Source organism: Panthera pardus, unplaced genomic scaffold, assembly GCF_024362965.1.
Source record: "Panthera pardus isolate Hobbes unplaced genomic scaffold, ASM2436296v1 HiC_scaffold_13, whole genome shotgun sequence".
In the NCBI taxonomy this organism is placed as follows: Eukaryota; Metazoa; Chordata; class Mammalia; order Carnivora; family Felidae; genus Panthera; species Panthera pardus.
The window spans coordinates 91,741,851-91,769,668 of NW_026526688.1; positions in this window are offsets into that span (position 1 = coordinate 91,741,851).

The window sequence follows — 27,818 nt, forward strand, 5'->3', positions numbered from 1 at the left end:
TGTCTGAAAGTAAAATGTGTAATGTTTAAATATTAATTCTACAATTAAGATAAATTACACGGATCTTTTTGTCTTTGATTAATACTCTCTGGTTTTTCAAAAGCATAAGCCAAAAAAGAAATGGGGTGTAGAATCTATTTATAAGGATATTTCATTGACTGCAAGCCAACAGTAAGAATGAGGGTGATAAACACTTTGCTAGGGTAAATATGTCAAGGAGAAAAACAGACATCTAACCATGAGTATGGCCCTATGAATGTTTTCATAGTCTTCCTGACAACATCTTTCCATTTGTCTCAAAGATGGGTACCATCATTTCCATATGTGAATGTCAATAATAAAGATCATATTTAACAAGTACAAGTCTCATTCTCTATTTTGACAAAACTTAGATGAAATTTATCCTCCTTTTTGTTTAAAAATTTGGTACATATGTTTTTCTTCATCAAACATTCTAGAATCTAAAGAGTTGGGGGCTAATGAAAAACATACAAAATAAACTTGCTTCAGTTCATAAAAGTGTAGTCAGAAAACACTGAAGGGAGCACTGAAGAAATATTTTTCCTTCCAATTTCACCAGTTAGAAATCTAGTGTATTTAACATACATTAAAAATATCAGTGAACCATCATAGACATTAATCCTGTTGGTCATTGATCATTCAAATCTCTTACAGAACTTTTAGGTTTAATCATCAATTGAGATCAGCAATCATCAAAAAACTAGAAGTTGAATGAGAAGCGGATAGAGATGTGAGAAAACACATGGGCAAGGTTAATAACTTCAATATTCCCAAGAGCTGCGTGAGTCCTAGTGTCCAATGGATTTAAGAGTAAAGTTAGGTGATATCTCATTGGAGTTTTGATTTGCATTTTCCTGATGATCAATGATGTTGAGCATCTTTTCGGGTGTCTATGGAAGTTTTGAACGATTAATTAATACTGAAATTAATACTACACTATGTTAACTAACTGGAATTTAAATAAAAAACTTAAAAAAGAGAGAAAAGTTAGGAAGCATCCTGAAGGCTAGTTTTGGGAAATGAAAGGCTGACAACTCTAGGATAGTTGCAGAGGCAGTAGGCACTGTATTATTAACAACTGAGTATTAAGTTATTGTTTTTCATGTTTAGATATTAGCATGCAGAGAGTTTTAAATCTCAAATTGCAAACAAATCAGTCTTCTCCATCAAGGCTAATTCAATATACCTCAGCAGTTAAATTAGGTGTTTATTGGTCAGATTCACTTCCTCTTAAACACTTTACTTTCAGCTTTGGAATGGAAAGTAAGCAAAGATAGAAGTCAATAGTACGATTTATTTATTTGCCAATGCGTTTTATTTAGGTTTTATAGTTGGCATTTTCCAAATACCCAGGCATGAATACTAATTGCTCTGAACCAACAACTGCCTTGCAGGTTGTAGGTGCTAGGAGGGGGGGAAAGTGTGTTTTGTTTTGTTTTGTTTTGTTTTGTTTTGTTTTGTTTTGTTTTTAAATGTGTCAAGTTTCAATTTACTTTCTAGTTAGTTAACAAGGCTCCTGGGTGTCTCGGGTTGGTTAAGTGTCTGACTTTGGCGAAGGTCATTATCTCACAGTTTGTGGTTCAAGCCTCGCGTCAGGCTCTGTGCTCACAGGTTCCTGGTTGGAGCCCCACATTGGGCTCTGTGCTGACAGCGCCGAGCCTGGAGCCCGCTTTCGATTCTGTGTCTCCCTCTCTCTCTCTGCCTCTCCCCCACTCATGCTCTGTCTCTCAAGAATGAATAAATGCTAAAAATAAATTAATTAGTTACATATAGTGTAATATTAATTTCAATATTAGTTTATCCATTCATCTGTCCATGGACTTTTTTATAGTTTGGCTATTGTTAATAATGCTGCTATTATAAACATCTGGGTGCATGTGCCCCTTTGAATCAATATTTTTGTATCCTTTGGGTAAATACCTAGTAGTGCAATTGTTGAGTCATTGGGTAGTTCTATTTTTAACTTTTTGAGGAATGTCAATATTGTTTTACAGAGTGGCTGCCCAAGTTTGCATTCCTACCAACTGTATAATGGGGTTCCCCTTTCTCTGCATGCTCGCCAACATATTGTTTCCTGTGTTGTTAATTTTAGCCATTCTGACAGGTGTGAGGTACTATCTTATTGTGGTTTTTATTTGTATTGCCCTGATGATGAGTGATATTAAGCATTTTTTTCATGTGTCTATTGACCATCTGGATATCTTCTTTAAGAAATGTCTATTCATGTCTTCTGCCCTTTTCTTAACTGGGCTATTTGATTTTGGGGTGTTGAGTTTAATCAGTTCTTTACAGATTTGGATACTAACCCTTTATCAGATATGTCATTTGCAAATATCTTCTCCAATTCTGTAGGTTGTCTGTCAGTTCTGTTGATTATTTCCTTTGCTGCGCAGAATCATTTTATTTTGATGAAGTCCCAGTGGTTCATGTTTGCTTTTGTTTCCCTTGCCTCTGATGACATGCCTAGTCAGAAGTTGCAGAAGCTTTTTTATCTTGATGAAGTCCCAATTCTTCATTTCTGCTCTTCTCTCTTTAGCCTCAGGATTCATGTCTAGTAAGAAACTGCCATGTCCAAGGTCAAAGAGGTCACTGCCTATGTTCTCCTCTAGAATTTTAATGGTTTCTTGTCTCACATTAAGGTCTTTCATCCATTTTGAATTTACTTTGTGGATGGTGTAAGAAACAGGTCCAGTTTCATTACTCTCCATGTTGCTATCCAGTTTTCTCCACATCATTTGTTGAAGAAACTCTTTTTTTCCATTGGATTTTTTTTTCCTTTTTTGTTGAAGATTAGTTGACCATAGAGTTGTGGGCCCATTTCTGGGCTATCTAGTCTGTTCCATTGATCTATGTGTCTGTTTTTATGCCAGTACCATACTGTCCTGATGACGATAGTTTTGTAATATGGCTTGAAATCTGGATTGTAATGCCTCCAGTTTTGTTTTTCTTTTTTGGGATTGTTTTGGATATCTAGGGTCTTTGTGGTTTCATACAAATTTTAACATTATTTGTTCTACCTCTGTGAAAAATGCTAGTGGCATTTTGACAGGGATTGCATTAAATGTGTAGATTGCTTTTGGTATATTAACATTTTAATAATATTTGTTCTACCAATCCATGAGCATGGAACATTTTTCCATTTCTTTGTCTTATCTTCAGTTTCGTTCATAAGTGTCCTATAGTTTTCACAGTAGAGCTCTTTAACTCTCTGGTGAGGTTTATTCCTAGGTATCTTAGGGCTGCAATTATAAATGGCATTGATTCCTTGATTTATCTTTCTGTTGCTTCATTATTGGTGTATAAAAATACAACAGATTTCTATATGTTGTTTTGTATCCTGTGACATTGCTGAATTGGTGTATCAGTTCTAGCAATTTTTTAGTGGAGTCTTTCAGATTTTCTACATAGAGTATCATGTCATCTGCAAATACTGCAAGTTTGACTTCTTCCTTGCATATTTGGATGCCTTTTGTTTCTTTTTGTTATATCATTGCTGAGATGAGGGGGAAAAAAAGATTTTACCATGAAAAAAAACTTTTTTTTTTTTTTTTTTTTGTGAGAGAGAGAGAGAGAGACAGAGTGCAAGCAGGGGAGGGAAAGAGAGAGAGGGAGACACAGAATCTGAAGCATGTCCAGGCTTCAAACTGTCAGCACAGAGCCTGATGAGGGCTAAGTCAGAAGTTTAACTGACTGAGCCACCCAGATGCCTTGAAAAACAAAGTCTTAAGACACTTAAGAAAATTGGAACATTTGTAGCTAAAACCTATGATCCAGTCTAATGGGCAACACAGATAGAAGATCACAGCAAACATACTTGGATCCTTGATAATGTCTTTGAATTAAAGAATTCTGGAATTACCCTGCTTTAGGACTTCCTCTGGTACAGTTTACTTATATTTTAAACAGTTTTAGAAGATTATTGTTATTTGTGGCTAAAAACCTTACCTTATTATTATTTGTAAATAATAAACAAATCATTATTTTTTTTCTGAGAAACTTTAGTAAATATTATTTATCTCTTGCATCTGAACATATACCAGAAAAAAAAATGAGAAAAAAAATAATGAATGGAGAGGAGAAAAAATTTAAAAAAAAAAATAATGGAATTCAAAGTTGTCAAAAAAGTCTTTAGGTAGAATATGAGACCAAGGATTGTGTTTGATAGATGAGAAGGTAGAGAGAAAATGAGAGAATGAAACAGCTGTTATGTCTGAGTGAAAAGCCTGATTTGACAGTCCATCACAGTACATTTCAAATACATTGCTTATGTGTCATTGTGGCCTATTTCCATGTACTGAAAGAATTGTCCTTCATTTCCATTACTCTTAGTTGGCATTTCAGAGCTTCTGAAAGGTTGAAGCCTGTTTATTCCATAGTATGTATAATATTTATTGAGTTACAGATTCTAGTCTAGATTTTTACACCAATATTGATGCTTTGTTTGTTTCAAACCAATATTTATTATGGGAAAAAAACAACAATATGTACTCTTTGTGCATATAGATCTAAAACTCAATTGATTGTCTCAAGGAAAACATTCCCAGTAGTCATGAGAAAACTAGAAAAGAAACAACCACCAGACTTGTTCTACTAATCACAGACATTTTTCAGTGAGTCTTTAAAAGAAGTAGAAATTTGGGTGGTTTTAAAATCTAAGAAAACAAGCAAAGTATGATTTTAATCTATATTTAAATTCAATTCTACAATTTTAGGATTTACTTTTGCCAGTTATTTGTCCATTATATCTCATTCTATACATTAGTATTTTCCTAGCATAGCACTATCTTTACCTATTAATAAAAAAATAATTAACACACTCACCATTAATAATTTTAGAATTAAATTAATATATGCTTGCACAAACATTTGGATTTGTGTCATAGAATAGATTCATAGAGTTTCACAGATCAGATTACATGTAGGATAAAAACAATTATCAATTAATCTGGGTACTGGCAGTTAAAAAAATGTTTTGTTGAGCTTTTATTATTTATGATTAGTTCCCTTTTATTAACTATAAAATAGATTTTAACTCCCAAAATTATAATTGTATTTTATTTATGTTACAGAAAATAGTAACATAAGACATGGGTTATTTAGTATTGCTAAGTATTGCTTCTTTATTCAAAACTACATGCTAAAAACCACTTTCTATTTAAACAGGTCAATAGTTTTGTTGTATTTATATGTGGACATTAATGGTACTATACTGATCCAATCAGCTAACAAATACACTTAATACAAATCAGTGCATTTGAAAAGGAAAGTGCAGACACAAACTCTAACTTAAAAGAAACTTCATTATTCTTGTGATTTACTATATGATTAATAAAATTTAAGAGACAGCTTTTGCATTTGAACATTAACATATAAATGTTAAATAACAGATGCAATTAAACAGCCCTTTCTCTATTGATGTCTGCAATTTTACTCATAGAAGTTCTTTTGATACCTTCTTTTATATGTCATGGTATACTTTTTTTTATACTTAACTGTTACAAATAGGTTTGAATTTATTTTGAGTAACACAATTCCATAAAAAAATTTAACTCTATAAAGTGTTGATTATTTTACCAGCACCACTGATCATGACAAAGTGCATTATTGGGAAGTTATAAAGTATTATACAACTTATATTTTTAAGGCCAGACAATTGAGCTTCTTACATAATTCTTAAAAAATTTTTAATCTTTATTTTTGAGAAAGAGAGAGAGAGAGACAGAGAGAAAGTATAAGCAGGGGAGGGGAAGAGAGAGAGGGAGGCATAGAATCTGAAGCAGGCTCCGGGCTCTGAGCTGTCAGCACAGGGTCCAATTCAGGGCTTGAACACACAAATGGTGATCATGACCTGAGCCAAAGTCAGACACTTAACCAATTGAGCCACCCAGATGTCCCTATTTTTTTAATTGAAGTATAATTGACATACAATACATACAATATTATATTAGTTTCAGGTATATAGCATAGTGATTTGACAATTCTATATATTATGCAAAGTTCACCATGATAGTTTTATTTATTTATTTATATATATATATATATATATATATACATATACATATATATATTTATTTATATATGAGCTCATGCTAATATATGTATTTTTTCATGATAGAATAAAATTTAAATAATAATTAAAGTACTGCGTTATGCAAAATTATATGATTATGTAAAATAATTCAATTTACTATCTGCTGTGGACTGTTAGATTATCTAATTTATTTGTTAACTTGTTAACTTGGTTTTTCACATTGTTAACATTTTATCTCATATTCTTTTCTGATATGTTAATATTCTGTAACTTCTTTTTCCATTCATATACTTTGGAACTTTGTATATGTTGATATGCATAGTCTTAGTTCAGTCATTGTAGCATGTTGATCATTTAGGCATTTGAATATTCTTCATTTCATAAATTATGCTACAAATATTCTTGGACAGGTATAATTATTTACTTGCACAAGTAAATATGGTTTTCTATTATTTATATTTAGAAATGGAATTCTGGTGGTTAGGTTATATGCATATTTCTAAACACTGAGAAAAAAAAAAAAAACTACCCATTGTGGTATTTCTATTCATGTTCTCAAAGTATAAGCTTTATTTCTTAAAAGTATTCCCAAAATTCAAAAACAAAATGGGGATAATTTCAATTATGATTAGATGTAGAAACTATAGATAAATATTTATAAATTTAAACCCTTTGGTGTTTCATACTCTCTTTATATTGAAGCAAATTTTGGCTTAAATAAAAGTCACAGGTTATTGCTTATTTCCTTCATAATATTATGGCTGTTTCTCATCTGAATTGTGAAATTTAGTGTTACTGTGAAAAGATGAGATTAGGCTAATAATATTTCTTCTCTTTCCCTTTGTAAATAACCTGATTTTTCTGCCCATTTGTTTACATGATTTTTTAAAATTAAAGTTGAATAACTAGTGAGTTTATTTTATTATTTTTTTTCTTATCAACATAGGTAAAAGAAGTTTGTATTGTAATGCTCATATTTTTTTCATGTTTTTATCTCAGATTTTCTTCTTCTTTCCCATTATTTTCTGTCCTCTTACTCAACACCATTACTTTTGTGCTCTTTGGAAATTCTTTGTCTTCTAATTCAGCAATATAATTTTTATTTATATTTATACTTTTGGCCTTTCTCCAATACTTGGCATGACTTTCAATAGTTATTTCAAATGTTCTCAGTTATTTTCTTTTTTGGTGTTTAATGTTATATTAATCTCTATACTCTTTTTATTCTTCTCGTCTATTTCTGTACTAAGTTTTCAACTTGGTTTTTTAATTCTTCAAAAAAATTGTCTCATCATTGGTCTGTTGCTATGTTACTTTTTATTTTTTTTTGCTTCAGAATATTGTACTATCTATAAATTTGCTGAGTTATTAATTGGAATTATTTTTTTGAATAATCTTTCTCTATAAGTTACATTTAATATCACATATATCTTGAAGGATATTACTTATATTAAATATAGCCAGCAATTTACTGAAGGTATTTATTTTTATTTATATATTTATATATTTTATTTGAGAGAGAGAAAGAGAGTGCAAGCAGAGGAAAGGGGCAGAGAGAGAGAGAGAGAGAATACACACTGAGTGTGGAGGCCAACGTGGGGCTCGAACCCACGTCCCTAGGATCATGACTTGAGCAGCAATCAAAAGTTGGTCACTCAACCAACTGAGTCACCCAAGGGCCCCTACTGAGGAGAGATAATGAAGAGAGGAAAGGGACTGCAAAGTGTCCACATAAGATTGATGTTTGCTGTTCAAAAACTCTCCCATCAAATCTGTTGCTTTCTTAGCAATTTTACTTTCACAGGTCAGTATTTCAAAGATTAGTGCTGCACAAAGTAAATCCATTAAAATCACAAGGCCATGTTCTGTTCCTTGGATGTCTATGCTTGCCTCTCATTTTTTTTTTTTATTTTAACATCGGCTAGGCTGCTAAAAACTACATTTAAATGTGCTGTTTACTTTTGTACCATTCTTTCTTCTCTATGGAGAAATGTCTTGTGTCATGATTTTATCAGGATTGTATGACACAGTATTCTAATAAAAAAAAAACTTTTATATGAGATTTGCATGACTAAATGATTTCTGGGAAATTGTGCATTTTGTTCTAGGCTACATTAACTTTTTGTTTGTTGCACATTGTTTTGTTTTTATACATCTTTTTTTCTATTTTAGTGCAACTGTCACAGAATTTCGCAAGAATGTTCTATAGCTTAGTTTCTTTCATTATTTCTTAGTTTCTTGGGACACTTTTCTTTTAGATATGGTTTTGTTCTGTTTTTTAGTTTTCTTTTTTTGTTTTTTTTGTTTGTTGTTTTTTGCTTTTTTTGTATATTTCAAACAAGACAGATGAAGCAAAAATTACTTTAGGGAACTATATTTCACAGAAGTTCCCATTACCAGCTTGAAAATGTTTATTTCTAATGTCTTCACAGTAAGACAACAGCCTATAATAAATAATTGGGAGAAAAACTTTGCACACACACACACACAGAAAAGAAGTGCCATTGGTGATTATACACAGTGACACTATCATCATGTCTTCTTCAGAATGCAAAGTTCAAAGTTTAATGCTATTGATACCTTGTTAACGAAATTATAGTTGAGATGTAATGTGTTGATGCCTGAAAACTGCAATTAAATCTTTTCAATGAAGAAAAAATTAAACATAACAAAACATTCATTCAGTGAGGGAAATACAGGCAGCTGAAAATTCTGAAGCTATTTGCTACTCTATTTCCTTTCTTTTCTTGTTATGACAAGCTACCTAAGTGACCTTTGCTTGCCCTTGCTACTTTATAACCGCAAAGTTAGACAGGTATTAATTACTGTTACTCCAACAGAATAGGAAAATTTCTTTTAATGTTTCAAACTTGGCATATGAATTTTTTATGGCTGAACTGTATGAATCAGGAAACATACTTGCTAGGTAGCATTCCGGATTCAGTGGTCTACGTATCTTCATGCCATTTTTAAAAAAAAAAATTCTTTTTTTTTTTTTTTAAAGAAAATGAGAATTTCATTCAAGGCCAAGGTAGGACAGTTGCCTGTAATACACAATCTTCAGAAAGAAAGAAAGAAAGAAAGAAAGAAAGAAAGAAAGAAAGAAAGAAAGAAAGAAAAAGAAAGAAAGAAAGAGAAAAAAAGAAAAAAAGAAGAGTGCTCTGGCAAGGGAACATTTGGTGTTGAATTACATACATTTTTTTTTTTCTTTACAGAAACAGTTATAAAAAACAAATTAAAGTAGTCTCTTTGACTACTTTAACATGTTCTCTTGATTCTTCCACTTTATTTTCTAAGTCTCTCTATACTCCTTATTTTTTATATTATCAGCATCTAGTTCTTTAACTATGGTAAATATGATGAACCCAATTACCTTGTCACGTTGTCTATACAATATATTGGTCTAGAAAAATTCCTACCTTGAATAAAAGCACTCTTTCATGGAAGTCAGGACAGCTTGGTAAGTAAAGACTATGCACATTGGCTGCATTTTAAACTCCCAATATCCATATTAAGGCAGACCTTTAACAATGCCCTAAATCTGTCTTTACTTTTCTTAACCTTTTTTCCTTTCTCCCTGCCTTCCTGCCTTCCATCCTCTTCTTCCCTCCTTCCATTCCTCTGTGTCCCCTTCTTTCCCTTTCTCCCCCTCTCTTCATTATGATTATTTGAAAACATAATTTATATTTACCTAGAACTCCACTCTAAAAATATAATTTCATTTTCTACTCCATTAAGAAATAAGAAGTCATGATAGTGATAGGGTTTTGGGGTGGTGTGGGATTCGAAGCTGAGGCCAAGAAAGAATTCTTGAAGATGTCTTTTGTGCAAAAAAGATGATTTTATTAAACCATGGGGACAGGACCCGTGGGCAGAAAGAGCTGCACCTGGGTTGTGATGGGTGACATTATATACCTTCAGGGTGGGAGGGGATTAGGGATAGAGTAAATTCTAAGGTATTTTGGAAGCAAGGTTTCCAGGACCTTGAAGGGCTAGCTGCTCTTAAGAAAACACCGTTTTAGTAAAACCTGGGTCTTGAGACACTTCAGATGTGTATCAGGGGTCCATAAGCTTAGAGTATGTTTGCCAGCATATATCTTGGGGGAGTTGAGGTAAAGGAAGTTTCCAAAGGAATTTTTATGTGTTAAAGCAAACCTACAAGATCCTGGGGGTCAGAATAATATTAAGCCACGATTCCCTTTTGCCCCCCAGCAAAGTGTCACCATAGAGGCAGCTGAGCTCCTGAAGGGAGGTCACTCTGTCTGTTTCAAGGATTTGTCAATGGGCTGTAGGCAGTAAGGGAATTTAATTTTTCATTTGACTTAGGTTCCCACACCACCATGGCAAGCACTTAAACTCCTTTCCTTTGTTCTTGCATAGCCAGAAGTGTCTGAGGAATATCACACATATCCCACCTGGAGGGGGTGGGGGGTGCTGTCAGTCTGTACTCTGCCCTCAGCTTGCCTGATGCTCCCTCAACAGGAATCCCCTCAAATTCTACCTCTGAACCAAGAAACTTACTTGCAGTGTGGTATGTTCCTTCCTCTTTTGTTTGTTACAAGGTATAATCTTGCTTCTCAGATTGATTCCTTTTAACCAGGCCCTGCTTTCAATCTTTGCTTCCTTCTTAAGAACCTCCCTTTGCCAATTATTTCTTGTCTCGCTTGTATCTTCAGTCTCAAGCTCTCTAATGTCTCAGTCTCATAAACTTTTAAACATGTCCCAATCTAACACTAAAACCTAATAATGATAATAATCAATGATAACAATAAAATAAAATAAAACCCTTGGGTTACCAAAATGCTGACACACATATATAATTTCTCAGAACTATATGTATGTGTACCATAAGCAGGTTAAGATCTCTATTTGCAAAGCGGAAATTGTTAATAATTTTTACATCTAGCCCTTCCTCTCAGTGCTTCCTCTTGTATTTTCTCTCAGTGAAAGTCACATTCACCAGATGACAAAGACATAGTGTGGTTTGATATGATATATGATATATATGCATGTTATATACAATGATATATGAGTACACTATGACGAATTTTATAATTGAAAGGATACATTTTTAGGTTAAAGAGAAGTTCATTATTACTTAGGCAAAAAAAATACATTACCAGGCTATTTATGAAGATGGGCATTTTCACATGTATAAATACTATTACAATTAAACAATTTATAAATTTCAATGGTTACACCACTTTTTCTATGTAGAATTATCTATATACATAATTTTAAAATATATATATTTTATATTTGATTATTATTTTTAGTAATGTAGGCTATAGAAAAATTAACAAGGAAAAAGTAAACAAAATATGTCAAAATGTAAGTTTTTGAGAAAAGATAAATGAATCAATTTATATAAAAATAAGCTCATGAAGGAGAAGCAAAACTTTTGGGGGGCTTATCAGTTTTAAACAGTACACTGTAGGTAAATGTTCCTCATTATTATCATTCTGTTGTTCAGAAACTAGTGTTGTAATTACCTATTGAAAATGTGCTGAATTAACAAATTAATCGGTATGCATATTGAAAGGATTTGACAGAGTATGGGGAGCAATATGCTTCTTTTTTATGCACCAAATAACGTTAATGAATGTGAGTAAAAATTTAAGACCTGAGGTTAGCTTGCAATTGGGTAAGTGATCAATTAAAAAATCAACTCAAATTTGATATAGTCAATACTGACAGCATCAACTTCAAACAGCTGTGGAGTTGCTGATGAGATAAACAAATTAATGTGATTTCAAATGCAAAGCAATCCATTATTTCCAGCAGAAGACTTTGAAATTAATGTTTGGAGCTGCATTTATTTTCAAAGTAAGAGAGGTAAGAAAGACATTTACAAATAACATAAGGCCCAGGAAACCAATTTTGTCCTTAGTTGTAGACAATTCAGAAGCTTCTGTTTTTTGTTTCTTGGTTTGTTGAATGTTTGGGATGAAACATTGACTACTGTCATACATACATCTTGCATTTCTATTCAAAACTAAAAATTTAAAGGCTACTAGAAGAGCAGGAAATGAGAATTTAGACAGTCTAAGTTAGAACACACACACATTATCAAATGTTATGGTATGCCCAGGAATATAAAAATGAATTAAACACATTCCCAATTTAATAACCTAATTAATGAAAGCAGATGTTATTGATGATTGCTATATAGTCATAAGGGGCAGTTTCATGTAGAAATTGGACTGAGGGAGGGAGAAAATTTTCTTAGGAAATAAATGAGGTAAATGCATGTCAGGAAAATTCAAGAACTCATGCAAAGGTACATGAGCATGATTGAATATGTCATCTTTGGGAAATGTTGAGTAGTTAAAGGTGACCACTCAGCAGGATGTGGCCCTTCTGGCAGGTTGGACTCCCAAATAGCTCAGGGAACTCATGAAGTTACTGGTCTAACTTCGGTCTATAGGGAATCACAAGGGAGTGTATATACAGCAATCAGGACAGTGAAAACATGATCCAGCTTGTGTTTTAGTTTGTATTTTAGAGAAAACTAACAGTGAAGAAGATTATTTGGAGATACAGACTCTATGTACAGAAAGATTATTATGAGTAGACAAGGCAAACAAACCCAAGGATTCCACTAAGACCTGGGGTTTGAGATAGACAGAAGCTATTTTTAACAAACAATGAAGTTACTTCTCTTGTCATTGATATTCTTGTGTTGTAACTTCTGAGCGCTGCATTTAACCCATACCAAGTGTAGATAGAAACAAACTAGAATGGTATGTATTTTCAAGATTAGAAATAATAAAGGCCCTTTCAAACCAACTGTCCTTTAAGTATGTGAATCATTGAGGCAGCTGAGTCATTGGTTTAAATGATTTACACACACACACACAGACACACACACACACACACACACACACACACATATAGCCCCAAATCTATGTAAATCTTTTATGTGAAAATTAAAATTTTCAGACAGCAATGCCTTTTGCCTAGTCTGCTTTCTCTGGCCTGATGATCTCCAATGAAATTGCAGCAGTGAAAGAACATACAGCTACTCTGGAGATCTATCTATCCACATTAGCAAAGGAAGACTTTAACTGAGGAGCCCCCTTCACCCCCCGCCCCGGTATTAAAATGTCAACAGGATTTGTGGCATATCACTGAACCCTCACCAAAGCATGAGACTAGTTTCCAATTTACTGTCAGTCAAATTAAGCACATTTGTACAAGACAAATTATTCATGATATACAATTCTTAAGATATAAATTTACAATTTTCCCTCATTACAGCATATCTGCAGCTAAGTGAATAGTTTCTATTCTACCCATTCCATATAAGTCTTATTTATTTATCCATAGTCTGTTCATGGCATTATGGATTTTCCTGTTTCTCTGCTCTGGATTGTCACTTCCTACCAGTAAAACTTTCTTTGCTGTTAATAGGAAATATACATACTCTGCTTTTGTCCTTGCATAAAATTTAAGGATCCAATCTTCATCAAAAGATTTTGCTCTCCCATTTCCTGCTATGTGTTTTAGCCAAGAACTTCTTTCACTTTTTCCCCCTTCTCCCCCCCCCCCCCCGCCCCGATTCTTGGGTGTTGATTCTCTTCACACTCAGTGCCAAACTGCCATTATGTTAGGTTCACTCAGGACTCTAGCTTCTCTGAGAGAAGTGAAGACTACAGTTCATTTACCTCTTGCTTCTAATTGGGTCTCAGGTAAAATGACTTCCTTATCTCTTTAACACATGAGATGTATGGTAAAGCTCATGAAAGACTAAAATTTTTATCCTGATCTACAGCACTTCTTGTGGCTTTACCATTCAATCATGTACTACAGTATTTGGTGACATCTTTACAAATCTATGGTATAAAAACACATACATGTGAAGAATAATGAAAAAAAACCACAAGATTAATATTGTAGCAGATTATGTCGATAAACCATTAAGAATAACATAAAATTGTACCGGGGTTGTTATAGACTTTCCAGACAAAGGCTAAAGATGTCTGAAAATAAGAGGACATTAAGATGTTTGTCTTATTCTGAGGTATGTCATTATTCAAAGCGACAGCAATTATGTCATGGTTTTACTTTCAATGTTTCTCTCTAAGATGTTCAAACATAAAAATATATAATGGCTCATTAGTCACTATTACATTATTTTTTCATTGTAATTATGTTTATATGCAACTCCACTTGACCATAAAGAAGCAGAAGTATTTGTCCTCCAAATCCATAAACTTTTAAAAATCACCATGACAGTATAGTATACACTTCAGTATGTTATACAACATTATATTATACACAACAGTATATTATAGATCTTAAAAGTGAATTTTCTGGGTCTATAGCATTTAGACTCTCACATTAAATTTATACTAAAATAAGAAAGCAAATAACAAGACAGGTATTATTTCTAACTTAATGTGTCAATATCTTATAAATAAGTATACCTGTCCAAAGAAGGTTTAATGCATTTAAATAGTGAAAAAGTCTTGAGTTTCCAAGATTAAAATTCTGGCTGATTTTAGAATATATAATTCAATTCTATTTGATCATGCATGAAAATTCTATTACTTAAAAGTAAGACTCTAGACTAAAGTAATTTAGGATTTGGATACTTTCTTCACTAATATAGCTAAATGTTATGATATCATATATATCATAAAACAAAAATAATACAAAAAAACAAATCTTTATAGTCCTACTGATGAGGATAGTTACAATAGCAAATTAGTTGTATAGCATCTAGAGGGGATTCAGTAAATATTTGTGAAATATTTTAAAACTATGTTGTGCATGAATGATGATAGAGCAACTGTTTTATGACCAAACATCTCACTATATCTTTGGAAAAGAAAAGTACTATCAATATATTTTTTTAATGTGATAACGTTTCTAATGCTACATTTGTCCAACTACAGAGCTAGTCTCAGTGAATCATGAAATCAATATAGTGGTTTGTAGCTAATATTTCAACTTGAAATAAACTAGACTAAAATAGGAGAGAGTTGGGTGTCTGGGTGGCTCAGCTGGTGAGCGTCTGACTCTTGGTGTTGGCTCAGGTCATGATTTCATGGTTCTTGGGTTTAAGCACCACCTTGGGCTCCATGCTAACAGTGTGGAGCCTGCTTGGGATTCTCTCTATCCCTCTTTCTCTGTCCCTACTCCGTTTGCATGCTCTTTCTCTCAAAATAAATAAATAAACTTTTAAAAATTAAAAAAATAAAATAGGAGACAATGGAAAAATTAGAGTGGTTTTCAAATATTAAAGGTAAGGAAAGTTTATGAATTTTTCACCTTAGTTTTATATATGCATTTGCTACTATTTAGTCAATAAAAGCCAATGTGATCATACAGTTGTTTAAGTTTGGCACCATATAAATTGACCAATACATCCATTCTGATGCTGTTTTCACACCATGGACAATAGCAAATGTCTTAAACACTCACCCTGGTTATTATTTATATAATTTTTGCACATACATGCCAAATATCTTTCTTATTGTTATTCATTGTCAAAATGTTAGAGCAGACCTGTGACTGTAGTTACAGTTTTTATGTTAATGGAAGGGGCCAAGGGGGGTTGTTATTTATACTTTACTAACAAATGGTACTAACTAACAAAGTCATTTTTGAGTGAAATAAATAAAAAGGAACAATTATTATATTCTGAGGAAGCAGATTTTTTTTTAATCTAAGCAACTAGATGGCATATTGTGAAGAATATGTAAGAGCGTCACTCTTTTTCTATTAACTAATATGTTTTCTCCTCATTTTCTTAATCTAGTTGGAGGTCAATTCAAAAACTTTATGGAATTTGAATGTTTTCATTTTTTTGGTAATGAGTAAGACCAAAAACTGTATAAATTATGAACAGATAAGTGAGTGGTCAAGAGTCAAGAGAAACACTATCATCTCTAGTGTTTCTGAATTCCAAGAGAAACATAAAAATTTTTAATACAAGTCAGGGTCTTCACACAGGGTCTTCAAACCATATCCATTGTGGAGAGGAATTGGCAACTGCCAGTTAGAATGCATGTGTATGTAATAAGTAGGAAACTGAGAAATGATGGCCTTCCCACCAGAATAAGAGCCCAATGAATCTTGCTTTATTCTATTCACAGTGTTGTATACTAGACCTGTGACTGCCCCACCATGAGAGGTAGAGTTCCTTGTCCACGTTCAATATTTATTATTCCATTTTCCCTTTTGGAATTCTTGCCCTGAGAACTTTATTAATATCAAAATATTAGCTTATATGTGGAAGGAAAGTTAACAAGACAATATGCGATATTAAGAGTATTAGGTGTAAAGGTATGAATGTTTATTCCTAGCAAGATTATAGTATATTTTAGGAGAGGACCCTAAACAATTCTTAAATGAAATGACAACATTAAATTATAAGCCAATGTTGGGGCACCTGAGTGGCTCAGTCATTTGAGCTTCCGACTTCGGCTCAGGTCATGATCTCATGGCTTGTAAGTTCAAGCTCCACATCGGGCTCTGTGCTGACAGCTTGGAACCTGGAGCCTGATTTGGATTCTGTGTCTCCCTCTTTCCCTGCCCCTCCCTGCTCATGCTGTGTCTCTCTTTGTCTCTCAAAAATAAATAAATGTTAAAAAAATTTAAATTATAAGCCAATGTTTTTATTTATTGCAGTGCTGTCCCTCAAATATCTGGAAGCTCTTTGAAAATAATGAGAATTCTGTGTTATTTATCTTGGAGTATGAAACTAAGTGGGCTTCTGCAGACCCTATAGTCTCCAAGGAAATATTATTCATTCTGTATTTACAGTTATTAGATTAAAATTTGTAATGTGCTATGTTCAATTAATAATAATGCAGAACTGGGTGAACTATGAAATACATTGTTCTTTTTAAAAGCTCTAATATGGGAAAAGACAAGCAGTTTGTCCTAATGAATGCATCTAATTGGTGCACTTTATTATAAAACACTGGAGCAGCATTTTTCAAGAGGCAGTTCTATTTGTAACTGGCTGTCTTCAGCATGTCAGGGTGTAATAAATGTGCTGCAGACTAGAACTGCTGATTAGCATTTCTGGAATCCCAGGAAGTTAGTAAAAGCTGTTTGCCATTAAAGAAAGACCTTTTTAGCAGCCTTCAGGAAGGAGCTATAGTTCAACGACCTATGGTTGTTATTCAGTGTAAGTAACCTTAGGAAGGTTTCCTATAATGTATTTGGCACTATATATATGACTGAAAAGGAAGAGAGATACTAATGAGAAAATTATGAAACATTGTGGCAATGTAATAATATTCAGTATTTCACACATAAGTATGTTTGAAGTCTCTAGTATTAGTTATATCTTAACTATAATTGCCTGAAGCACATTATTATTTTTTATATTTTCTTTTTGTTTCATGTTTCGCAGTAACTCATAATCAGTAATGGATATAAATCAGCCACTGTTAGAAGGAAAAATGAATAAGAGGAGATTTCAGTAGAGTCACTAGTGATGACAAGTGGGCCAAATCAAAAGTCATTTATGAAATAGAGTTTCGGTGTCACGCTAAAACAAATGATCATTACAATTTTCTATTTTGTAATATATGATATAATAAAATGTATCTTTAACCTAAAGTTTTTGAGACATTAGGAAGTTATAATACTTAATCCTGAAAACACCAAAATAATGCCTGTAATAATAATTCTCAAGATGTAAAATGTGAGCCTGGACACAAATCATGAGTTGACAAATATTAATATTCACTGCTTTTGGTCTATTACTGTAGTGTTACTCTGAATCTCTTCTATCAATTATTTCTAAAAGTAGAGTCATAATTTTTTTCTATTTCTAACTTCAATTTAAATAAAATACTTTTACATATGTATTTTATAGCTGGAATCCCTTGAGTTTTTAAGACTAAAGTAACATGTAAACGTTTCTATGTCAAGGAATGAAATTACTCTTAATGCCCATCTTCTGAATTAGAAACTAAGATAACTTAAAATACAATGATTTAGTGTATGGATAGAAAAGATGAATTGAATTCCTTTTTTAAAACCTATTTATTTTGAGAGAGAGAGAGAGACCACAAGAAAGGTAAGGGCAGAAAGAGAGGGAGAGAGAGAAATTCCCAAGCAGGCTCTGCACAGTCAGTGCAGAGCTCAACACCAAGTTCAAACCCACGAACTGCAAGATCATGACCTGAGCCTAAACCAAGAGTTGGACGCTCAACCTACTGAGCCATCCAGGCACTCCAAGATGAATTGGATTCCTTTTTTTTTTAATTTTTAAAAATGTTTATTTATTTTCAAGAGAGAGAGAGAGACAGACAGAGAGAATGCAAGCAGGGGAGGGGGCAGAGACAGAAGGAGACACAAAATCTGAAGCAGGCTCCAGGCTCTGAGCTGTCAGCACAGATCCCGATGTGGGACTCGAACCTTCAAACCATGAGATCATTACCTGAGCCAAAGTCAGGCGTTTAACTGACTGAGCCACCCAAGAGTCCCATGAATTGAATTCTTAATGAATAGTAATTACAAGAGATGAAAAATAATCCTATATGGTTAAAATAAAGAGATAAAAACGGAAGCAGCTTTTAGACACTTTAAAGAGACAGCAATCTGTTTTGTTAGTTTGCTTTTTTTGAACATTCAAAATCAACTCCATATAGAGTGGAATTTAGAAAGTGATTGCAAACCACTGCCCAGGGAAAGACACAGGTTCAGAGAAGTTCTGAGTAGACTGCTTACATGCAAAGGATCATCAATAAGACCTTCTACCAATTTCTTCTCAGAAACATTGGAATGAAGAAAGCAGTGAGTTTACATAGAAAAAGTTAAAAAAAAAAGCAACCAAGAATTCAATATTCAACAAAGTTGTCCTTCAAATATGAGAGAAATATTAAGACATTCTCAGATTAATATTAAGACATTCTCAGATTAATAACAATTGAAAGAGGTTAACACTATATTTATTCTGCTAAAAAGAGCCTTTCAAGTTGAGTGAAAAGAAAGTAGGCAATGACAAAGCCATATGAAGAAATAAAACTTTTCGAGAAAGGTAAATACATGAAAATTATAAAGCTAGCATCATTTTATTTTTAGTTTGTGAATCAATTTTGTTTATTTTCTACATGATTTAAAAAAAACAAATGTATAAAAAGAGAAATTATTAATTATAATTTGGAGTATCCCCAATGTAAAAGACACAATCTGTGACATCAGTTATAGAATAGGGAATAGGCAGGAGATTTATAGGAACATAGTTTTTGTAAAGTATTGGTTATGTTGAATAAGTTCAAATAGGATTGTTATAACTTTAAGATGCTAAATGTAATCCCCATGGTAACCAGAAAGAAACTATCTATAGAATATACAGAAAAGGAAGTGAAAGGAGAATCAAAATCTTTCTTTATGTAAAATCAACTGAACAGCAAAGTAGTCAGTGATGGGAAAATAGAGGACAGAAAGTTATAAAGCAAAGAGCAACCTAATAGCAAAAAGCAGAAGTAAGTCCCTTTTTTTTTAGTAATTATTTTAAATGTAAATGGTTTAAACTCTTCAAACCAAAGACAGAGATTGGCGAAACAGACTTAAAAAGAAAATGATTCAACTATGTATGGTCTATGAGAGACTCTTCTTAGATATAGACACAGCTAAAGTAAAGAGATAGAAAATTATATTTCATATAATAGTAATCAAAACAGAGCTGAGTTGGCTATGCTAATATCAGAAAAGCAAAGTAGACTTTAAATTAAAAAAAAAACTAACAAGAGACAAAGGACATTATATATTAATAAAAAATTCAATGCACTAAGAAAATGTAATTATAAACATTTATGCATCTAACTATGGATCCTCAAAACTTAAGGTACAAAAGTTGACAGAACAAGGGCACCTGGATGACTCAGTTGGTTACATGCCCAACTCAATTTTAGTTCAGGTCATAATTTCACTGTCATGAGATTAAGCCCTGCATCAGGCTCTGCACTGATAGTGCAGAATGGAAGGAAGAAATACACAGCTCTACATTAATAGCTGAAAACTTTAAAACCTCATTTTTAATCATGTATATATAGGTTAAAAAAAAAAAAACAAAAAAACAGAAGATAAGTAAGGACATAGAGAACTTAACACAACAAACCATTTACACCTAATAGTTACAGAACACTCTACCCAACAATGAGAGTATACATATTCTTCTCAAGTGCACATTAGACATTCTCCAGGATAGACAGTATATTAGACCACAATATAAATATCAATAGACTTAAAAAACAGACATCATAAAAAGTATTTTTTTCCAACCAACAGGAGAAAGTTAGAAATCAACAACAAAAGGAAAACTGAAATTTCACAAATATGTGGAAATAAACAACACATTCTTAACAAACTAAAAGATCAAAGAAATTGCAAAGGTAATTAGAAAATACCCTGAGATGAATAAAAATATGAAAAACAACATACCAAAACTTATAGAATGCAGAGAAAACAGTGATCATAGGTAAATTTGTAACTATAAATGCTGAATAAGGTAATTACAAAGATTAGAATATAAATATTCAAAATAGAGAATTTAAAAATAAACAATAGAGGGAATAAAACACACAAACAAAAATTGATACTTTGAAAAGATTAACAAAATTGAAAAAACTTTAGCTAGACTAATGAAAAAGAGAGAGAGAAGGAGAAAGGAGAGAGAAAAGAGTCACATAATTAAATCAGAGACTAAAGTGAAGATATTATAAAACATACAGAGATAAAAAAGATTTTAATGATTTAATGATAGTATACTATACTAAAAGATTTAATGATACTATTAATGACTGTACACCAATAAATTATATAAATAGAAGATGTGGACAATTTCCTAGAAACATATAAAGTCCTTAAATTTACTGAAGGAGAAATAGACAATCTCAGTAAGCCTATAATGACTAAAGATATTGAATCAAAAATAAAAAACTTACTAACAAAAAATATTCCTTGATGATATGGCTTCACCTATCAATTCTACCAAATATTTAAGAATTAACATGAATCCTTTTAAAATTCTTTAAAAACACTGAGCAGGAGGATACAATTTCTAGCTCATTTTATCAGGCCAACATTATTCTGAAATTAAAGCCAGATTAAAAACAATCACAAACAAGAAAGAAAGAAAAGAAAATTACAATTAAAAACTTGCATCCCCTATAAATATCAATGCACAAATGCTCAACAAAATATAAGCAAAATGAATCCAATAGCGTATCAAAAGGATTATACACCATGACCAAGTAGAATTTATCTCAGCAATGCAAGGGTAGTTCAACATAAGAAAATCAATCAATGTAACACATCACATTAACAGTACAAGGGAGAATCCACCATGATTGTCTCAGTTGACACGGAAAAAGCATTTGACAGAATTGAACATCCCGTCATAATAAAAACTCAGAAAATGAAGAACAGAGAAGAAATTTCTCAGCTTGATCAAGGATATTTATGAAAAATCCACAGCTTTAATCATAGTCAGTAGTGAAAGACTGAAGATTTTGACCAAAAATCAGGAACATGACAAAGATTTCCATGAGCACTGCTGTTATTCAACACTGTACTGGAAGTTTTACCAAAAGTTATTAGACAAGACAAAGAAATTAAAAAACAAGAGCTTAGAAAGGAAGAAGTGAAATTATTCATATTTGCGGATATCATGAATCTCAAGAATACACACAAACACAAACAAAAATGCAACTAAAACTAATAAGCAAATTCATCCTGAGAAACTTAACAGAAGACATAGGGGAGGGGAAGGGGAAAAAAAAAGTTACAGAGAGGGAGGGAGGCAAACCATAAGAGACACTTAAATACTGAGAACAAACAGGGTTGATGGGGGGAGGTGGAGAGGGGAAAGTGGGTGATGGGCATTGAGGAGGGCACCTGTTGGGATGAGCACTGGGTGTTGTATGGAAACCAATTTGACAATAAATTATATTTAATATAAAAATATTAAAAAAATAAAAATTAAAAATTAAAACTAATAAGCAAATTCAGCAAAATCTCAGGGTACAAGATCAATATACAAAAATCAGTTGATTTTTGGTGTATCAAAAATAATCTGAAAAAGAACTTAGACTAATTACATGTGTTGCAGCATCTTTAAAATATTAAATATTTTGGAATAAATTTGGCCAAGGAGATGCAAGATTTTATGTAGAAGACTGAAACAAAGCAAAGCAAAACAAAACAAAACAAAAACATGGCCAAAAAAAGTTAGATAAGACCTAAATAAATGGCAAGACATTTCATGTTAATGAACAAGAAGACTTAATCAACATCATTAAGATATCAGTACTACAGAAAGTGATCTACAGGTCCAACTCATTTAGAAAATACTGGATATTGAAACAGCACATTTTTTTTTGCAGAAATGAAAAATCCCTTCTTAAAATCCATATGGAATTATAAGGAACAACAAATCACACACACACACACACACACACACACAAATATAAAGAATAAATTTGATAAGTTCACATTTTTTAAATTTAAAACTTTTGAAAATCTATAGTATTTAAAACTGTATGGTACTGGTATAAAGACAGATAATGGAATGGAATAGAGAACTCAGAAATAAATAGAATTGATCGATTTTCAACAAGGTACCAAGAGCATTCAATGTGGAAAGGATAATCTTTTCAACAAATGGTAATGGGAAAAACTGATATCCACATGCAAAAGACTGACATTGGATCCTTCTCTAAGCCATATAAAAATACTAACTAAAAATGGATAAAAGAACTAAATTCAAGAATTTAAGAGCTAAAACGCTAAAGCTCTTAGAAGAAAACATTAGAGAATATCTTCGCGACTTTGAATTTGGCAATGATTTCATGGAATTGGCACCAAAAGAATTCACCAAGAGAAAACAGTAGGTAAATCTTCATTAACATTAAGAATATTTGTGCTTCTAAACATATGGTCAAGAAAGTGACAGACAACTTACTGTATGAGATAATATTTTCAATCACAAAACTGATAATGGAATAATATACAACATTGAAAGAACTAAAACTTAACAATAGCAACAACAACTACTACAACAAGAAAACAATTCAAAAGTAGAAAAAAACTTGAATGGGCTTTCCTCCAAAAATACATATACAAATGGCCACTAAGTAAATGCAGAGATGCTTGATATTGTTAATCATTGGGAAAATGCAAATCTAAACTATATTGTAATATCACTTTATACTTAGTAAGCTGGGAATAATTGGGGGGAAAAAAGAGAATACCAAGTGTTGTACAGGATGTGAAAGAATTGAAATCCTTATGCATTGCTGGTAGGAATGCAAAATGATGCGGTAGCTGTGGAGAACAGTTTGGTAGTTTATCAAAGGTTAAATATAGAACCATCATTAAGACCCTGCAATCACTTCTAGGTATATATCCAAAAAATTGAAAGCAGGGTCTCAATTAGATACTTATAAACCAATGTTCATAGTAGCATTATTCACAAGAGCCGAAAGTTAGAAACAACCCAAATGTCTATTAACAGACAAATGGATAACCAAATGTGGTATGTACATATAATAGAATATTATTTAGCCATGAAAATTAAACTTTCAATATATATTACAATGTAAATTGACATTGAAAGCCTCATGCTCATTTTAATAAGTCAGACACTGAAAGACAAATATTGTATGATTTCACTTATATGAAGTATCTCTAGTAGGCAAATTCAAAAAGACTGAAAGCAGAACAGAAATTATCAGAGTCTGGGAGTGGGAGAGAAGAATGGGAAGTTATTATTTAATGGATACAGAGTTTTTATAAAGGAAGATGAAAATGTTTTAGAGGCTAGAAAACTGTCATATTTGTAAAATATTATTAAGTGTATTAATGTTACTGAATTGTATTCTTCCTGATGGTTAGAATGATAAATATCATGGCATGCATATTTTACCACAATTTTTATGAAAAACAGTTAAGTGTTCTGGCATTTTTAGGGCTTTAAGCAAGTTATTTGTTTATATAATTGCCTTGTTTTCTCACTATTTTGAATTGTAAACATTCAGTGACATTGTTATGACATACACACACACGTATGTATGTAAGTTTATATAAAATTTATCACCAAACATTGATAAAACATCTACTTTAGGGAAATCTCATTCAAGGAACTGAAATTATAAGCACTGATTCAGTAATTTTTATTTCTTCCCTTTGTATAGGTCATGTCATAAATCCACTCAGAAACTCTAATGGAAATTGGGTCTTTACTTTAGAATAATGATCTCCCCTAAACACACACACACACACACACACACACACACACACACACACACACACAAATACACACACACAAACACACACTGCCCCAAGTGGATTTCAGCAGTTCAACTGTCTTCTGTGGTCCATCTATGTATGGGGCCCTTGGTTTAGAATCTTTAGTAATAAAAGCTGGACCTCTTCTTCAGAAGAATAAAGTTATCTATTGATCTGAACACAAGCACAGGCACACTGACACATTGTTATAATGAGCTTTCTGAGTTCATATCCCCTGTCTTCTGTCAATGGGATAAGGTTCAAAACATTAAATGATTCTCTCACAAAAAGATGAGGCTCTGATGAAAAAACATGATACCTGAAATGTACTCAATACCCCAGGACATGAAGGCAGTTGTGTAATAACTTCTCTGCTGAAAGTATGACACACAATTATGTATCCTAACGCTTTAATGGAGAGTGAAACTCTATTTGTTTCTATCATACATTCACTTACTGTCATTTTCTATTTAAAAGAAAAGATGTAGGCGCCTGGGTGGCTCACTTGGTTAAGCTTCCGACTTTGGCTCAGGTCATGATCTCACCGCTGGTGACTTCAAGCCCCAAGTCGGGCTCTGACAGCTCAGAGCCTGGAGTCTGCTTCAGACTCTGTGTCTCCCTCTCTCTCTGCCCCTCCCCTTCTTGCGCTCTGTCTCTCTCTCTCTCAAAAATAAACATTAAAAATCATAAAAAATAATAAAAGAAAAGACGCAAAGAGAGTATATAGTTACTTTCTGGGGTTCTTACTAGTTTTGGAGCTTTGGTAGAACTAGGAATGCTTACTGATGATATGTGATGTGTTTCACAATAATACACTTGTCATTTCAAGAATTTGTTTAGTTTGTTTTTGACATGCGTGTGCTATATAGCTGGTGGCGTTAAAGTTTTTCTAACCCCTTCCTTCAAAGTTATGTAATGATCATTAATATTTATTGTTTGCATATTCATTCTAAACACGTTTATGGTTCAATCCATAAATCTGTTCTTGCTATAACTTCTTATATAGAATTATTCGTAATTACCTTACAATTACTCTTTCACTGTATTCTTCACAGACGTCAGTCAGATTTATCAAGTGTAGCCTTAATATCATCTAAACTTTATTGCCATAACTGCAAATACCCAGGGATGTCTTACAGTACAAAGCCATTAGCGCTAACTGCTCATGAAATTCAGTGCCTTAGAGAACCTAATGGACTTGCGATCATTTCGCAGGACCACCAGTGTGTTTCATGTTCACTTACTTATTTCTCATACACAATCATTTATTTTATCTCCGAGATTACAAACATAGTACTACTCAGTTATTTACTCTTCATAAACCATCTAGTCACTCTTATGAATATCAAATCATAATAGAGATTATAATACATGAATGCTTATAATAGGCTTATTAAAAACAGGTCGTTACATTCTTATTATTGTTCAATATTGACATCAACAAAGTGAATGGCAATAAAATGATTATGCTTCAGAATATGTAATAAAAATGCACAAAAGAACATAATAAAATGTTATTATGCACCATAAGGAAAATAAATAGTTTTAGGAATGAAACAGTTGAACCATTAAAAATATTGTGAAAATGATTTCAAAGTCCTCTGTGGCTAAAATATAATATCAGATAAAACCATGATATAAAAGTTTTATTGAAAATTAAACTAGTTAATTTCAAAAGTTGAAACTAAAGTTGGATAGGTGAAGAAAAATATATTTAAACTTCTATCATACTCAAACACACATAAGTGAATATTTTAACTTTTTATTAAACCAAAAATACTACATTTAATGAGTCTGTTGATAAAATACCTTTTATTAAGTGAGACAAACATGAGTTGCTGAGATGCTTAAAAGATTCACAATTATGAAACTTGAAAGAAAACTGTTCATGATGATATTTCAATAAGAAGCGGAGATTTTATATATCTTAGCCAGTTATCATGAGTCATAACTGAAAAGAAGGATCAATGACAGTCTAAAGAAATGCCAGACAGTCTAGACACGCTGACACTTAAAAACTACCTTGAAATGTGTATAATATAAAGTGGGTGATGCAGAGTCACTAGGCAATATACAAGGAAAAAATCTGATAAAATTTGTATAATGTAATGTGTGAGACCCATTATAAACCACTTTGTAAATCCTATGTAGGAAAGAAAAATTATCTTACCTCTGCATCTTCTGAGTTTTTAGCTGAGATAACTTTAAAAGAAAGAAGAAACAAGTTTACTAACTTGTATATCTCATGTATGCATGGGATTAACTCCCTGAGGTGGCTTACAGTTTAGGCTTAAATACCATCTTAATTGAGATATAGGCTTTTTAGGGTAGAGTAAATGACTTTTAAGAAAGATGAATGGGCTCTTGGAAGAATAGAGGGGAGGCATGATAGTTTGTGACAAAGTCTCCTGGATGTGGTATCAACTTTTAGGCGACACTCCTGTGAGGAGTCAATCTTCCCTAGGTGATGGATTGCCCAGAAAAGGAGATTTTTGACATGGAGTTCTTTTTGGAAGATCTGCCTGGCTTTAAGCAAATTAAGGGCAGTTCAGAGTGTTAAAAGATAAATTGAGGCACATTAACATTTTCAAAAGTTATTTTGATCAAACAGTGTTTCCGGGCAATGCCAAACTAAAGATGGTTAGGAACTCTGGGTAAGGCTTTTATAGAGCGGATGAGGAAGGGAAGCCAGATGTTTTGATTGGCGATAGCTTAAGCTGTTGCCTTAGTAGGAGGAAGTCTGTTTGTCTGCGATTGGCTGTTCTTAGGTATGATTTCTTAACCTCAAGGAATTTACAGGAGTTTATTCTGGTTTAGGTTTTGTTTTTGTTCATGTGGACTCTCAAGGGCATTCGAGCTGACTCAGTTTTATGGTCACTTGTTGAATTGTTTTATCAAAGAAAGCTTCTTACTGTGTTTGGTCTTTTTCAATTGCATACTGCTCAAAATAATCAATACACTAAAGTGGCATATTTTGGGGGTGCCATATCCTTCTATCTTTCATCCTAAAAAGATCCAGAATATGTAGGGACAAGGCCACTTTGTTTAGAAGTCTGAGGCATATTTTGTATTAGATATTGGATGTCAGGCCAGGGAACAGCTTTGCTAAATGTATTCAAGGAATATTTGTTCTGAAAAGGTCTTGTGGAAAAAAATCTGATCTCAAATCAGTTTGGGAAGTACAACATCATACATCTTATGCTAGGACCAATAAGTTACATTAGTGTATTAAACACTTTGAAAAGTTCTGATGAAAAGACATTTAATTTCATTAGTCTATCACTTCCCAAACTCATTATAACAACTATTCACGTTTTACATAACACATATAACTACTTTCTTATATCATTCATCAATGTTTAGCAGGATGTGTCTCCTGGAGATGGTATGCCATTGACTTCTTAAAACCAAATTGATTATTTAAGAGAGGCTGATTTATTCACATTTATTATCACAATAAAAAACTATTGGACTTAATAAGATTTGATCTAATCATCATGCCTTATTC